We start from the raw sequence: 15,099 nt of genomic DNA, 5'->3' as shown, positions 1-15,099 counted from the left end.
TTTAATATCGACAGTAAACCCCTGTTTGCTGAAATATAGGTGAATTACCACTACTTTCTCTGAGCATGTTTAGTCCTTCATTTCGATCCAAATCCGTCCGGAACACTACTTGGTTTATTGGCAGAGCCTTTCTGCTGATAGAATTGAAGAGTATAGTTTGATTACGTGGTTGCCCCTTATTTTGCCTTTTTTAATTAATTGCAAAGCGGGTTTGAATGAGCAAGCTTTGTGTTGGCCACTGTTCCCAACAGTCTGAGTAAGATGGAGCTCTCTGCCTGGCTTTTATGGTTTAGAATTAATATTGGATGATTTACCTAATGTTTTCATTCATGTATTCACTTAAATAGCACTGTTTGAATTATAGGGTGAGCCAATCAATATTATTTTAATGCTAATGCGCTCAAAATGTCTTTTCCACTCACAAGCGGGAAAATCGTTACTTATTCCCATTGTTTTTCCTCCCAGGATAGCTGATCTTTTATCGACCTACATATCCATTTTTACTGAAGCTCGTTTGCCGCGCGCATCTAGATTTGAAGGAGCATGTACCGGGAACATATCACATGGGTTCCTGCCCTCGGGATTTGCATGTTTTTCGAAACCATTTTCAAAAGACTTCTCTGTGGCAAAGATTGTGGCCTTATGAGCAAGCAGGACAGGTTTGTCACATGTTCCTGAAACGGTGTGTTTGATATTGAGTGTACACCGAGCCCTGTGGTGCCCTTTGTTCATTTTGGACATTGTTTAAATTCTGTTTTTATCTGAAAAGTAAATTTCTGCATTTGGGAAACCGCAAAGAGCTATTAAGTCACCTTTTGTAGTGTAAGGGTGATAGAGCTAATTAAAGCCTGAATAACTGAATTTTACAGCTAGTTGCCTTTGATAATTATTTTTGGGTTGTGTAAGAATACTTTAGTCTTGCAAGAATGCTCCTTCGTTCGCGAAGCGGATTTAAAATGTGTGGTAAGGTGAGGATTCAGTCCACGGATTTTTCAATTACTTGCACTCCATTTCAATTAGATTTAGAAAACATACAAAAGCCTTAATATAGGAGCATTTCAAGCTGTAAAAGTTAGGATTGTGTGAATATCTATATAATATTGCAAAAAAGGTACCTCTGTAATGAAATTTTGTTCTGTATACAAGTTGAGTAACAGCCGAAAAACATATTTTTCAAAATAGGATAACCTAGTTCCATGTGTAAAAGACTGAAAACATCCCAACCTAATTTATATAGATGAGTTGGCCTTTTACACACCAATCATATTTAATCTTGTTCTGCAAGATACTTCTAAATGCAGACCATTTCTGGTATCACCAGAAAAATTAAAGTTTGCACCCTCCTACATGAAGACCAGTCTGCCTTTAGGCTTCACTGCAGCATTCCCAGAAACCTTCCAGGCCTAGGCAACACCACCTTCCTCTCGGACAGCAGCGGTATATGCTGTCTGGCCTTCCTGGCTCTGTCCGCTACCTTCAATGCCGCTAACCATTCAATCACCAACACGCTTAGTAACTGCACTGTATTATATGACTGTGTTGAACTGGTAACACCCCTTCTATCTAGAAAAATATCAATTAGTCCAGATAAAAGAATTTGGACCTGGTGGATTTCAGTGACCTTGTACTTGCCCTAAGGTTCCATCCTATCTCTTTTCATCTGCACCCTATACACCGTGCACGACAACATAAAACCCACACAAACGTGCTGTTTATACCCAGTTATTCCTGAGATTTTTAACCGGCGCTGCAGAGAACGCAGCAAAGACTCCCTTCCTTACACCTAGTTGTAGCCGGCAAAGGTAAGAGCAGTGGGGCAGGGTGGGTGGGGGCAGTGGGTACTAGACAGGGGATGGGTTAATTAAAATTAAAGTAAAAAATAAAACCACTTACCTTGCGCTCGCCACATTGCGGATGCAGTGAGCGCAAGGTAAGTGGTTATTTTTTAATTTTTTATTTAATTTGAACGAACCAGTCGTCTGTCGAGCCCCACCCTCCCCCACTACTCTTACCTGTGCTGGCCGCCACTCCTCACTTTATTCATGGTGAACATAATATCAAGCGTCCCAATTTGGAATCAATATATAATGTGTTCATTGGCACTGCCAGATCGATTTGTTATTATAAAACGTATAGCCTGCCTAGTTGTGGCCTCGAGTGCTTCTCATCCAGCCCTTTTTCCTACTCTATATGTAACCAGCTATGCTGTGGCCTTATAAAATACTTTTTGGAAGAAGCCTATGCAACCTAACTCAAACTTCAGCTTAACAGTGTTTTTTCAAAGAGCTTTACATCAAAGGCTTGTGTGACCTGTTTACATTCCCTGTGACATAGCTGGCTTTATTCACATCCTCTTTCCCCAGAAGCTTTAACATGGAGGAACACTAGCTAATCATGTCGAGTGTTTGTATAGTTTAAGCAAATGGATGGTTTCGGCTTGAACACCACCCCCTCTCCCTTACTGCCTTTCCATGCTTAGCCCTGGTGACATTTACAATCAGATTAGTGATACCGTAATTTTTAATTGAGATTCAAGCTGTGCAGCTAAGGCGTTTCTTCTGCAATTAATTGACAGATATTCAGTACCATTACTTAAAAGTGGCTAATGACATAGCCAAGGTGTGACTGAAATGCCATGCTCTAGCAAATGTGCCTTTACAGCTATTCAAAACAAAATGCGAAATATTAAGACAAATGTCAGTGTGCTTTAAAGCATTGGTAAGTGTTGAGCAACAGCAAGGTCTTGTGTTTTTTTCAAGAAACAGCTGTGTGAAGTAAATTTTATTTAAGCTGCCAAATTAATCAGCATGTTTTATTTTTTATAAACTTAACCCCCGTCTAGGACGTTTATGCACCCCAAGACCTAAATGAATAACAATTTTAGGATTTCAGGATTAGAAACGTTCATAGAGTTGGATGTAAATATAGTCTCTACTACTTTTATGCAGCAGTTTTACTTCAACAATAAACAGGTTTTCTTTTACTCTTTTAAAGATTTGATGGGAATAGTGGTAGTTTCCAATTAGTGTGCATTTTGCTAGATGCCTGTAGCATAGTTTAGTGACCTGTTTGATTCAGTGTGTGCTGCTGGAAGTGTTACAAAGAAGGAAGTAGGTCAGTAAGTCGTTGAAACATCAAGACTGCATTAAGCAAATGTTACCTCCTGAGGATTTAAAAATGTGTTCAGCTGGCCTACATGCATGGTTTGTCATCTACCTGCTAGATGCAGTCTTTTAACTTTGGTGTAGTTAACATGTACCCTGTTGGTGGCTTCAGAAGACTTTGGCCAAAAAGAGAAATAGGGCAAGTTGTTGATGAGTTCTTTACCTTAACAATTGGTTTTCCATAGTTGTAACCTGATTGCCTTCTTACAGACTTCAAATGACCGTTTTCATGGGAATTAGGTGGGCGGGAAGAGGACGGGGCGGGGGGTTGGATTTGTCAAATAAGTGGCAACTACAATTGGGCTTCTAGAATTAATATTTTGTATCTGGAACAGCACCAATGCCATAGAAGTGCTAACCTTTTTATCTCCCATCTATAGTGTCTTGAATGCATGACAACTTTAAAGGTATTCAGCGTTTACATATCAGAACTGTGACAGGAGAAAGATCCTGCCTACCTACTTTGCTGCAAGTCAGGGAATAATCTTCAGTTAGCAATTGGAACTATTACTGATCATCTTTGCTTCTGAATGGCACTTACGTTGTGACCGTTGCCCAGGCTTTTATAGCTTCCGAGGCTGATCTTTCACCTTTGTTTTTTATGTGCCACCTGGGTACCTTGTTGACGACGTCACTGTTGTGCTTGCAAGCACCTTCGATGCATTTAAGTGAAGCAACTTTGCTTGCCTCGGACAGAATAATTAAGACTGTCATCAGTTCACTTCTATAGACTAAACCAAGCCTGGCCAATTTTTTAGGCCTTACTGCAGAAGACTGCTTCAGCTGCCTGTCTCAGACCGATGTGTATATCCTACTCCAAAGAGCCAATCCGTGCTTGAGGTTGGGTGGCCTTTAGGTCCTTCTCGGGAGCCCTGCTCTTATTTCTGGCGCCATATTCTGTGTTCTGAGCTTTTGGTTTTACCAACCGTGGGTTTGTCATTTGTCCTGCCCCGAAAGCAGCATTGCAAACTGACACGTTTAAACACCGGTTTGCATCATTTCATTTCCACCTAGTGGTCACTAGAAGAGCTACAGCAGAAATGTGGAGGACACAACCTCGATGGTGTCAGGCATTGAAAAATACTAGAAACCAGCATCGGCAGTGCAAATTAGTAGTGTTTGTATGCAAAGGTTACCAAGAATGCCATTTTTTTTAACGTGGTAGCAACCTCAAGATTTCACGTCTGCAGACTTTTTTTCTTTTCTTTTTAGAATTGTATACTGTCCGTGCATAATTTTGCCAGATTTTCACCAGGGAAAGATTGTCAAACAGAATATATCTCCCGAGAACAGTAAAACTGAGCATGCGAGATATTTTGTCCTCTGATCGGTATTTTGTCTGTGTCTTTTCGGTAGCTTGTGTGACTTTTGAATGTGCACTATGTTCTTGTATGCAGTTTTAATGCGAGATGATAGCAGGTGCATTTCGTTTTTAAGGTTGCATTTTTTTCTCCAAATTCCCCCTGCACCTAAATTATTAGACTGAAGCATTTCTCTGTGGAACCGCTTTTGTAGCATTTTTCTCAAAGCAGAGCGTTTTAATGAGTTGAACAGTTATCACTAAAACATACTTGCTAAGGCTTACAACACCATCCATCCATCTGGGGTCAGTAAATCGAGTACTGTTTGCAACGCTTAGAAACAGCTGAAGCATGTATAAATAACTAAACATTCTATTAAATATCTTTGATATTATAAATAATCTAATAGATCTAGGTAGCCTGTTAGTTCGAAAGGAAGCGTGTTGCCCATGAAAGACTGCCACTCCACCAAGAACCGAAGTAAGAAGGCAGGCACATATCACAACACGAGCTTGCGTCGCGTTGCAGTTGATACAGGGAGTTGCGGAAGGCGCTGATGTGAAAGTCTGCATCCAGACTATTGTCAGCACTTTTTGCTCCGAGTCGTTCCCAGAGATCTGTTTTATCACTGCATATGAAATGGTTTCCCGTTGACAGGCAGGCAGAATGTTGTGCCGATGTGTAAATTGGAATCATCATTTCCTGCAGTTCCCTCACCCGGTGCCAGCTTGGTTCTCCATCTCGGAGGGCGCGAGCGAACCGGTTCCAGCGAAGGTTTTATTTGCTAATTATCCCTCCTCGCGTTCAGTTTACAATTTTGAGTAAACATCTTGCCCAGGTGTTCGTCGAGATACCTCAAAGGACCCGACTCGACTGCAGGTGTTTATTTGGCGACGCGATCTTTGCATTTCTATAAATCTGTCGCTACCGGAGTAAATATGACTGCATTTATTTTTGTCCCTTGTTATCTCGAGAAAATAAAAGGTATTGCATGGATTTTTGCGCCTGTCGTTATCAGGGAGCCATCATGTTCTGATGGACTTGGCTCACCTGTGCCTTTTTCAGCTAAAAGTGTACTGTCAGTCCAGCAGTTACTAATAAGAGAAAAATATCGCCGCAGGTGTTCGGAGAGTGCGTAAAATTATGTAGTAATGTAACCGCACGTCTAGTGGTAGAGGTATTAAAAGGAACTGCGGCTCACAGGTATCTGGGCTTTTCCGGATACAGACACCATTTCTTGGGTCCATTGGACGGGAAGCTTTCTGAGCTGCCAGACATTTAGGGTAATGACTGGGTAAGAGTGCATTGGAAGAGTAACAAAGAGCCTTTATGTTTAGTCACTGGCCCAGGATTGCATTAGTTTCCCATCCCAGATAGAAGCAACTTTAGCAGTTAATGTCTCGAGCTTGAGCTGTAGCCATCCAGGCTCCTATTGGATGGTAAATTGGCACTTTCTGGTTCCATTTTAATTAAGCTCATTCTAGAATGTTCTGTGATTACCCGCTTCTGTCTAAAACAAATGATGGAGAGATTTCCTAGGTTTGTATAGAGTTTTCTGTGATCTGTGTGGAACACAGTGAAGTTTGATGTGATCACCTTCATCGATCTCTTGACTCGATACCTGTAGGTGTGGCGGGATGCCGCAAAGACCAGGTTCTTTTCGAAAGGACCTTACTCTTGCCTGAGTCCATAAATAATGCTCAGCTCGGAGCCTGTTTGTTCCTTTGGCTCCACGAGTCTAGACGGTTGGCTGTCAATCGTGTTTACTCAGCCAAAGAAAGTTCAGTTCACACCCCACCCTATCATTCCTTGACAGTGTGCCAGTAAGATTCGGGCTTCTATGACAGCTATTTTTGAGAGATGCACGCATCTTGTTTTTGGCCTGCATCCTACCTCTACAAAAAGACAATTAAATCACCAAAGAATGGCATCAAATATTTCCGAAGATTGAGTTTAAGGTTAGGTCTCAAATATTCCCTTGATATATATATGTTTCTTTTTTAAGATGTACTCGAATGGTAGGAGGGCAATGGATAAGCTCTTCATGTTGTTTTTTTAATGTATTTTTTAAATTATACTCTATTTTAAATAACTTTTATATGTCTGGATTAATTTCATACTCCTGAATCGCCGAAAATCCCACAATCCACTAAATAGAACATCGTTTCTTTTGTTTCTGTCCCTGTTGCTTTATTGTTTAGTGTTTACAAGCCTGCATCTGGAAATAGGGTATATTACATGAACTTCTTTACACTGCGTGGTGGGACTAACCTGCAAAGGGCATGTTTCCTGAGAGCTTTTGCAAACTGCTTTTGTGTGCTATATGCAATTTAGGAAGGAATGTTCAACCGCACCAATTTCAGGACCGGAAGTCAAGCAGGCATCTTTATATCCTTTTAACAGCTGTAGATTTCTGCATTCTGCTAATTTCAACAGCACTTTGGTAAGTAGTCCTGCTCCCAATATCTAGGAATAGAAACCAAGCTTGTAGCAAACCAGGCCAGGGACTGTGCAAAAGCTCAAACAAGTGAATGCAAAGTTCAATATATTCGCTGCCTATATGCACCTCTCACCCCTTGGTGGGGCTCTGGGCCGGACTATTTAAGTGTGCCAAGTTCTTTCTTATTGTTACAGGATTCTATTATGCAAAGTGGTGCGTAATTCCTAGTGAACGGTTCCATACTTTAAACAAGCAGTGATAATGCCAGTAGTTCTGGCCTTTGTGACCTATTGATTTTGCCAAAGTTTTTTATCCATGCTCTACCCCTGATGGTGTTCAGCATGGCTCAAGAAAACAAGAAAGGTGCTGAGACATGACAGCCATGTTATGTTGTAGAGACATGCACCTACAAAATGACGTGAGTGCTGTTATATTTATTTTCCAAGTCAGATCGGTAAATGTACATAAAAAAATAAGTTGTACAACTTTTTTTAATTTTTTATAAATGCAGTTGGAAGAGAAATATGGAGTGCACAGGTGGGGGAAGCATCTCAAAGGAGGGGGTAAGAATCACAAAGAACATGGGTGGGTAAACATTACAAAGGATGTGAGTGGGGTTAGCAACACAGAAGGCATGGGTGGGAAAAGCAGCAGGGAGATTGGGGGACAGAAGCAACACAGGTGTGAGGAGAAGTAACGGGCAAGAGGGCAACATGGAGCAGGTGGGTGCAAGCATAATGGGCAATAAAGCAATGTGGGGCAAGGTGGAAGGGGCTATTGGGAGCACATGGCCAACCAAGTCATCCTCCCCACCCTCATGCAGCTACTCAATAGCTCCATACAAACAGGAGTGGTTCCCCTTACTTGGAAACAGGCAATGGTGAAAGCACTACTTAAGAAGCCCAATCTCAATCCCACGGACCCTAACAACTACCGTCAATCTCCCTGTTGCCTTGGGCAAGCAAAATTTTGGAGAAGCATATTAATCTCCATCTCACTAGATTTCTCGAAGAGAATCTTCTACTGGACTCCACCCAAACAGGATTCCGTCCCAAACATGGTACGGAAACGGCTCTTCTAGCCGTGACAGAAGAATCCAGGAGGATCTTGGACCGAGGGGGTCAGTGGCAGTGATCCTCCTCGACCTGAGTGCCGCGTTTGACACAGTGTGCCACAAAACCCTGCTGTGTCGACTATCCGATCTAGGAGTCTCCGGAGACGCTCTTGACTGGTTGGGTTCCTTTTTGAGCGGAAGGACCTTTCAGGTCTTTGACGGTGACTCCTGTTCCACTAGCAGACCTCTAAACTGCGGGGTACCCCAGGGTTCCTCCCTGAGCCCTACGCTGTTCAATGTGTACATGAGACCGCTGGCTGAGGTCTTCCGCCAATATGGCATCAAGATCATCTCATATGCTGACGACACACAGCTGGTGGTCTCCCTGGCACAGAAGAACATCGGGCTCCCCCAATCCAACCTGGCAGCCTGCATGGAGAATGTCAGGAGATGGATGACAACATCCTCACTAAAACTCAACGCCGACAAAACCGAGATCATGCTCCTCGGCCCCCCCACTCCCACCCCCATCGACCACCTATGGCCCTCCAGTTTAGGCCCACCCCCAACCCCGAAGGAGGACATCAAAAGTCTGGGAGTTTGGCTGGACAAAACCCCCACTTTTAACACTCAGGCAACGAAAACAGCAGCAACCTGCTTCGGGATCATCCGGATGCTGAGAAAGATCCTTCCAATCCTGCCCTTCGAAGCCAAGCAGGTTGTCATTCAGGGCCTCATCCAGTCCCGACTTGACTTTAACAACGCCTTTTACTTGGGAGCCCCTGAATACGTACTGCAGAAACTCCAGCGTACTCCGAATTGTGCAGCCCGTATGTTACTTCAGATCCCCCGCAGAGAATCGGCTAAATCAGGGATCAGGTCACTCCACTGGCTCCCTGTCAGGGAAAGAATAAAATTCAAAACCCTGTGCATATCGCTTCAAGCCTTCCATAGAGCTAGCCCTGAGATCAACCACACACTTCTCACCCCCTACTGCCCCGGCAAGCTACTCCGATCTACGAACGCATTCCTTGTCGCAGTTCCCAGAATCAAAAGGTCCAGAGCAGGAGACAGGTCCTTCACGCTCAATGCCGCTAAATTATGGAACTCCCTTCCCCTAAGGTCCAACCCCACCCTCTCGTCCTTTCGTAAAGAGTTAAAAACATTCCTTTTCAGAAATGAAATACTCCCACCCCCGGGCTCTCTCCCCCCGTCCCTCAGAGTACTTTTCCCTCTACCTAGCGCTTGGACGCCCTCGGGCAGCAGTCGCGCTCTACAAAACACCTTTCATTTCATTTCACATGTTATGTTATGTTATGCGTTTTTATTAGGCGCACAGATGCTCCAGCCAAGGAGCGTCCTGGCGCCCGACAAGGCAGCTGCACAGCACAACAAAACAATAAGACAGACAAATTTAAACTAAGGGAATAAAAAAGTTTTCACCGCACGGCGAAAGGAGAGCAGAGCCCTAAGGGCACGAATCGCCGGGGGAAGGGAGTTCCAAAGCACCGCCGCACGAACTTGAAAGGAGCGCCCGCCAGCTCTGCTCCGTTTGAAGCGCGGGACAACAGCCAGTTCTAAATCAGCAGATCTTAAAGCTCGGGCTGGAATGTATTGGGCCAAAAGTGTAGCCAGAATCATAGCTGGGGACCCCTTCAGAATCTTATAGGCGACACAGAGGACCTTGAACTGGATCCGCTGGGCCACCGGGAGCCAGTGCAATGAACGCAGAGTACTGGAGGTGGGGCACGATCTAGGTAATTCTACCACCGATCTTGCTGCGGCGTTCTGGATCCGTTGCAAACGTCCGATCTCTGCCTGGTTCAGGCCTACCAAAAGGGAGCTGGCATAATCCAGCCTAGAGATGACAGTAGCTTGGATCATGAGCTGCCTAGTGGAGGCATCAAAGAACTTGAGCACTGGACGGAGCCTACGCAGGATACCAAGGCAACAGGCCGCCGTACGTTTGGTATGACAGGCAAACGTAAGGGAAGGGTCCAGCCAGACCCCGAGGTTTTTGAGCTCGGCAACTGGGATGGGAGTAGGACCCAACTCCCCTGGCCACCATCTCTCTCCCCAAAGTTCCGGTTGTTTGCCAAAAATCATGACCTCGGTCTTACTAGCGTTCAGCTGGAGACAGTTGGACGTCATCCAGCCGGCGACCGCCCGCAGTCCTTGTTGGAACCTGGGGGCATCGACATCGGCATCCCCGCTGATCGTAACCGCTAGCTGGGTGTCATCGGCGTATGACACCATTGTCATACCCCATTGCCTGACAACCTCAGCTAGCGGCCTTACGTATAGATTGAACAACGTAGGACTCAGCGAGGAGCCTTGGGGGACCCCCAGGTCCAGAGGATGGTATTTGGACTGGTACGGCGGAACGGTCACGCTAAAGGCCCGATTGGCTAAAAAGGACCGGAACCATTGGAGAGCGAGGCCGGTGACACCAACTTCCTCTAAGCGACGCAGAAGGATCGGGTGCGATACGGTATCAAAGGCGGCGCTCAGATCTAATAGCACCAGCGCCGCCGTTTGCCCCGCATCGAGCACGGAGCGAAGATGCTCCACCATATACAGCAGAGCCGTCTCCGTGCTATGACCGGCCCGGAATCCATTCTGCGTCACATCGAGGACATCAGCAGGAAGTAGATGTTCCGAGAGGACCGCGTTGGCATGCGCCTCAGTCACCTTAGCAGGCCACGGTAGGAGTGAGATTGGCCGATAACTCTCGGGCTTGCTACCATCCAAATTAGGTTTCTTAAGGATAGGACGAACCATAGCTCGTTTCCACTTCAGTGGGACTACGCCAGATGTAAGCGACGTATTGATCAAAGAACATAACGGAGAGATGTCAAGTACCGCTAAGTCTTTGAACACAGCTGAGCAAAGCGGATCCGCTGGGGACCCCGACTTCACTTGATGAGCCAATTTGTCGAGGCTTTCAGGTGTTAAAGTAGGAAAAGAATGCAACCCCTCTGATGTTAACGGCTTAGGAGGTGGATTAGCCGGAGGAGTAGCCAACGGAAAAGCCCGATAAATGGCATTGACCTTTTCCAAAAAGAAATCCGCTAGTTTTTCACAGTGCTCAACAGAGCTCTGGTGGATCGTCGTTACCTTTTTGGCAGTGAGATCTTTCAACACCTTGAAGATAGCCTTAGACGGATTAGAGCTAGTCCTGAATTGTGCGGCATAGAAGGCGGCGCGGGTTCTGCACACTGCCCGGTGATACATTTTCACCGTGGACAAGTACAAAACTTTCTTCACGCTATTATAGGATTTGCGCCAGGCCCGCTCTGCACGCCTACAGGAAACCTTCAATGCCCGCAGCGAGTCATCGTACCAAGGGCTGGATTTACCCGTCCCCACTTTACAGCATACAATAGGGATGAGGGTGTCTAAAGCCCTGGTTACCCAGTTACAAAACCTATCATAGACCTGATCTGCCGACCCAGTTATGTCAAATGAGTCGGTCGATAAGAGATGGAAAAACTCATCCAGCTTTAGTTTATTCCAGCGCCGTCTCGGGATGGAGCACACCACTGACTTAGGTTGTATAGCCGATGTGGGCTATACAACCTGGGTGACACAGAACAACACGGAGTGTAGCTAGGGCAGAGAAGTACACAAGAGAGACATGTGGAATACAAATGTACTCTCAGGGAACACTTAACCCAAAAAAAACAAGAAGCGCTTTAAAAGCAAGCAGTGAAAGATACAAGTAATGCACTCATGTTAAAAGGAAGGGCAACGCAAGAAGAGGAGGTAAGGCTCACACAATAGAACGACTGAAAAGCAAGCAAATGAGTGACGGTAAAGCCAACCAATAGTAAGCTAACAATGGGTTTTCTACCAACTGACAACTTCTGCTATCTGGTAGGCAATACCTAAAAAATACAGGCATAATGACTTGTTGACATAAATCGATTATACTGCAAACCTAAAGCCTTTTAGCTGGAGTGGTCATAATAGAAAAGAGTCCTTCTGATGTGATGAAAGTGGGAATGCGGCATACAAGCAACCCAGCAAGGCTTGATGACCAAGAGACCCTATGAGGCAGGATGGGCAGTCGAAGCTAGATGGAGATTTTTTCCCTCTGTGATCATGAAGCTTTTGCAGAACATGGCCATGCGTTGTATGTGCAATAAGAAAATTATGGTTTCTCTTGCAATGTGTTATTCTCAATATGAAATAGTGATGGATGATTCTGTCATACAACCTTATATCTGGAAACACTTTAGAGGCTCCTGCACACTCTGCAGCCCTTACTGTGCTCGCAGTAGCGCAGAGTAGTATATGATATTCCTCGAGTAAAGGAAAGTGAAAGCTTCTTAAGTATAAGCAGAGATTGTGGTAAAAAATCTGCAATAATTCCTTGAAGTTGGTTGAATGCGACTATGGTCCCCTCCCGTGGCAGCAGTATTAATAAGAAGGACATTCTAACCCTATGCGACTAAGTGCTGCTGGTATATTCATTTACATTTTTATATAGCGCAGAAAGAACACAACGGTGCCCGAGTGTTTTACAGAGAATTGAAGATGGTAAAGTAAAGCTTTCTCTTGCAAGCAATCACGTTTTAATGGAAAGATTCTGCAGGCTGGTTCACTAAAGCCCAATATTGTCGACATTGCGCAGTCCCTCCGTTCTGGGATCTGGGTCTCTCCAATGTATTATTTGGACTCTTTAGATCCCTTGCTCAATAAATGAATTAATCGGTCATTGCTCTCGACTTTTAAGTATTTCACAAACAGAAAAGTAGCAAATATAGGCGTCCCACGTATGTAACACTTGGATAAGAAATATAGTAGCAGGGGGTTGGTATTAAGATATAGCTAGTGGGACAAGACATAAGGACCACAGTGTGGTTCTCTCACTCGCCTATTGAGGTTCTTTTAACTTCACTTCGTCTGATCATTTAGGTCACGCATTTCAATCTGTGCCTCTGTCACTGTAGGTAGAGGGCTGGCTGACTGGCAGAGACGGTGGTCCTTTTGTAGTTGCTGTGGAGCTTCGCTTACCTCCCAACACCCCTTTAAAAAAAAAAATCTTCCATGAGCTATATGGACTCCTGCAGGACTTGATATAGTGGCCAAACAGGCTAGAAACTGAAGCTGGCAACCGAATAGTGTCTTGCATGCAAAAGATTTTGAATGTTACTGCCTTACACCTTGGATGCAATTGACAGCACGTCGTTGGTGAGGTGTACCTATCCAAAACTGGTCTCTGTTGCACTGTAGCTAGAGGGGAAAGCGTGCTCTAACGTCTTCTGCAGGGGCTCGATCCTCGAAGGCCTTATTCAAACTGCATGGGTATGTCTGAACCATAGCATCATCCCAACACTTATGGGGGTGCCATACGCTTCCCATTGCTTGTATTGTCGTAAATTCTAACTCCGATTGGTACTTTGCTGGTCTAGTCTAAATAATTTGAGTGTTCAGAAAATAAAGAGCACACAATGCTGGTGTTTTGTTCTATGGCTCTAGGGATTTCGGGAGTGGTGATACATCTGCATGGCCAGGAGATCTGCATCTTTGTGAAGAAGTCAAGTTCAAGTTCAGAAAGCTTTACTCGTTTCGCATAGTACAACCATAAAAGCGACATTAAACAGGGAAATATATATATATATATATATATATATATACATAAAATCATAAAATACAAAATTATTATTATTTACTAGTGGCATATTTATCTAAGCATTCATTTCCAGGCAGTAAAATAGCACTTGACGGGAAACATTGTTAATAAATATAGACTATTTCATTAAAAGCATTGTACTAAAACAGTAATGTTATAAAGGATTTTTACAAAAGTGGCATGTGCATAAAGAGAACTCAAATTTATAACCGTACAACACATGATGTGTATATTCATATTCTCATGCAAAGTGACATGTGCAAAAGAGTACAAGGGCAAGTAAAAGCCGATATTCGCTGTAATGTTAGAATCAAAAACTCTGCTTAATACCCCGACTATATACACATGGATGTAAACTAGCATATACTTAGCCCAGAATACCGGTTGCAAATTTTTATAATACTATTGATTTCCTGGCTGCTCTGCATTTTAGTATAAATAGTGCAACCCGGAAACAAATGTCTGTATTCTCAAGAGCACACAATAAATTCATTGCATCCACTGTTTTACGTACATTATATTTCAGAAAAATAAACTTCAGATAAAATTTCCTAAAGGAGGAATAAAATTTGCAAAATAATTAAAAAAATGACAGCAACTCTGGTTGGAGATATTGTCACAAGGACATTTCGTAGAAGACCTTTCTCCTATTTCTGGGAAGGATACTAAATGATGGGCGGTCCCCAACCTCAGGCGTGTCAAAACAAAACGGTGTGAAGGTCTTGACGTCTCCGTTAAGTATGCCTGGAACTCATTTTTGAGTCCGAGTTGTGTATAAAATATAACAGTTTTTTGGAGCCTATTTAATTTTAGTCGCTCTTCCCTTTTATATAATAAGAACAAATCTTTAATTTCTTTCTTTGTAAAGGGGATTGCGTATTCTGACTCCTTTAGAATGTTAAAATCAAACAAAGTATTACACCAATAAATAATATAGCTCAACCAAGGGATGTGAGAACAAAAATCTAATTTGAGACAGTCTCTAATTATTCTCTGTGTGAATTCAGTCTCCCTCTTATCCCAAATCGAACGCCATAATAGCAATGAGCGTAGAGATGCGAAGTCTGATATATAATTTAGGCCAGTTTCTTGGTGGATTAAATAGGTTGAGGCCGACGCTGGGGTACTCAGAAGCCCTTTTAGGAAGCAGTTTTCGTTTTTTTGAAGCTCGACTGGAGGAATGACCCCATATTCCAGCTCCATACAGAGCTGAGGAAACACATCTGGCATTATAGATGATCACCATATCTTTTATCCTCCGGTCCCCTAGTTTACTTGCAAAACGAAAAATCCCATTTGTGTTCCTTATCATTTTTAGTTTAATGTTTTCTTGCTCGCCTGCCCATTTACCATTTTGTTCAAAAGTAATGCCTAAATAACAAAGTTTTAACGGCTTGTATTTTTGAACCATCAAGAAAAAAAGGCCTTGATATCTTCTTTGTCTTCCCAGAGGCCATGGTATAAGACTTTGACTTGTTAATTAAAAGTTTCCTTTCTTTTAT

General features: G+C 43.6%; 1 protein-coding gene across 12 annotated transcripts in view; it reads left to right on the top strand.

Annotated features, from left to right (window-relative positions):
* The window catches only part of LOC144755651 (adhesion G protein-coupled receptor L2), a 250,472-nt gene that overhangs the window by 43,726 nt on the left and 191,647 nt on the right, over positions 1 to 15,099 (top strand). The gene's annotated exons all lie outside the window — the stretch shown is intronic.

This window comes from Lissotriton helveticus, chromosome 1_1 (genome assembly GCF_964261635.1).
Source record: "Lissotriton helveticus chromosome 1_1, aLisHel1.1, whole genome shotgun sequence".
Classification (NCBI taxonomy): Eukaryota; Metazoa; Chordata; class Amphibia; order Caudata; family Salamandridae; genus Lissotriton; species Lissotriton helveticus.
The sequence above is the reverse complement of the archived record's forward strand: the minus strand, read 5'-3'. Positions and strand labels throughout refer to the sequence as shown.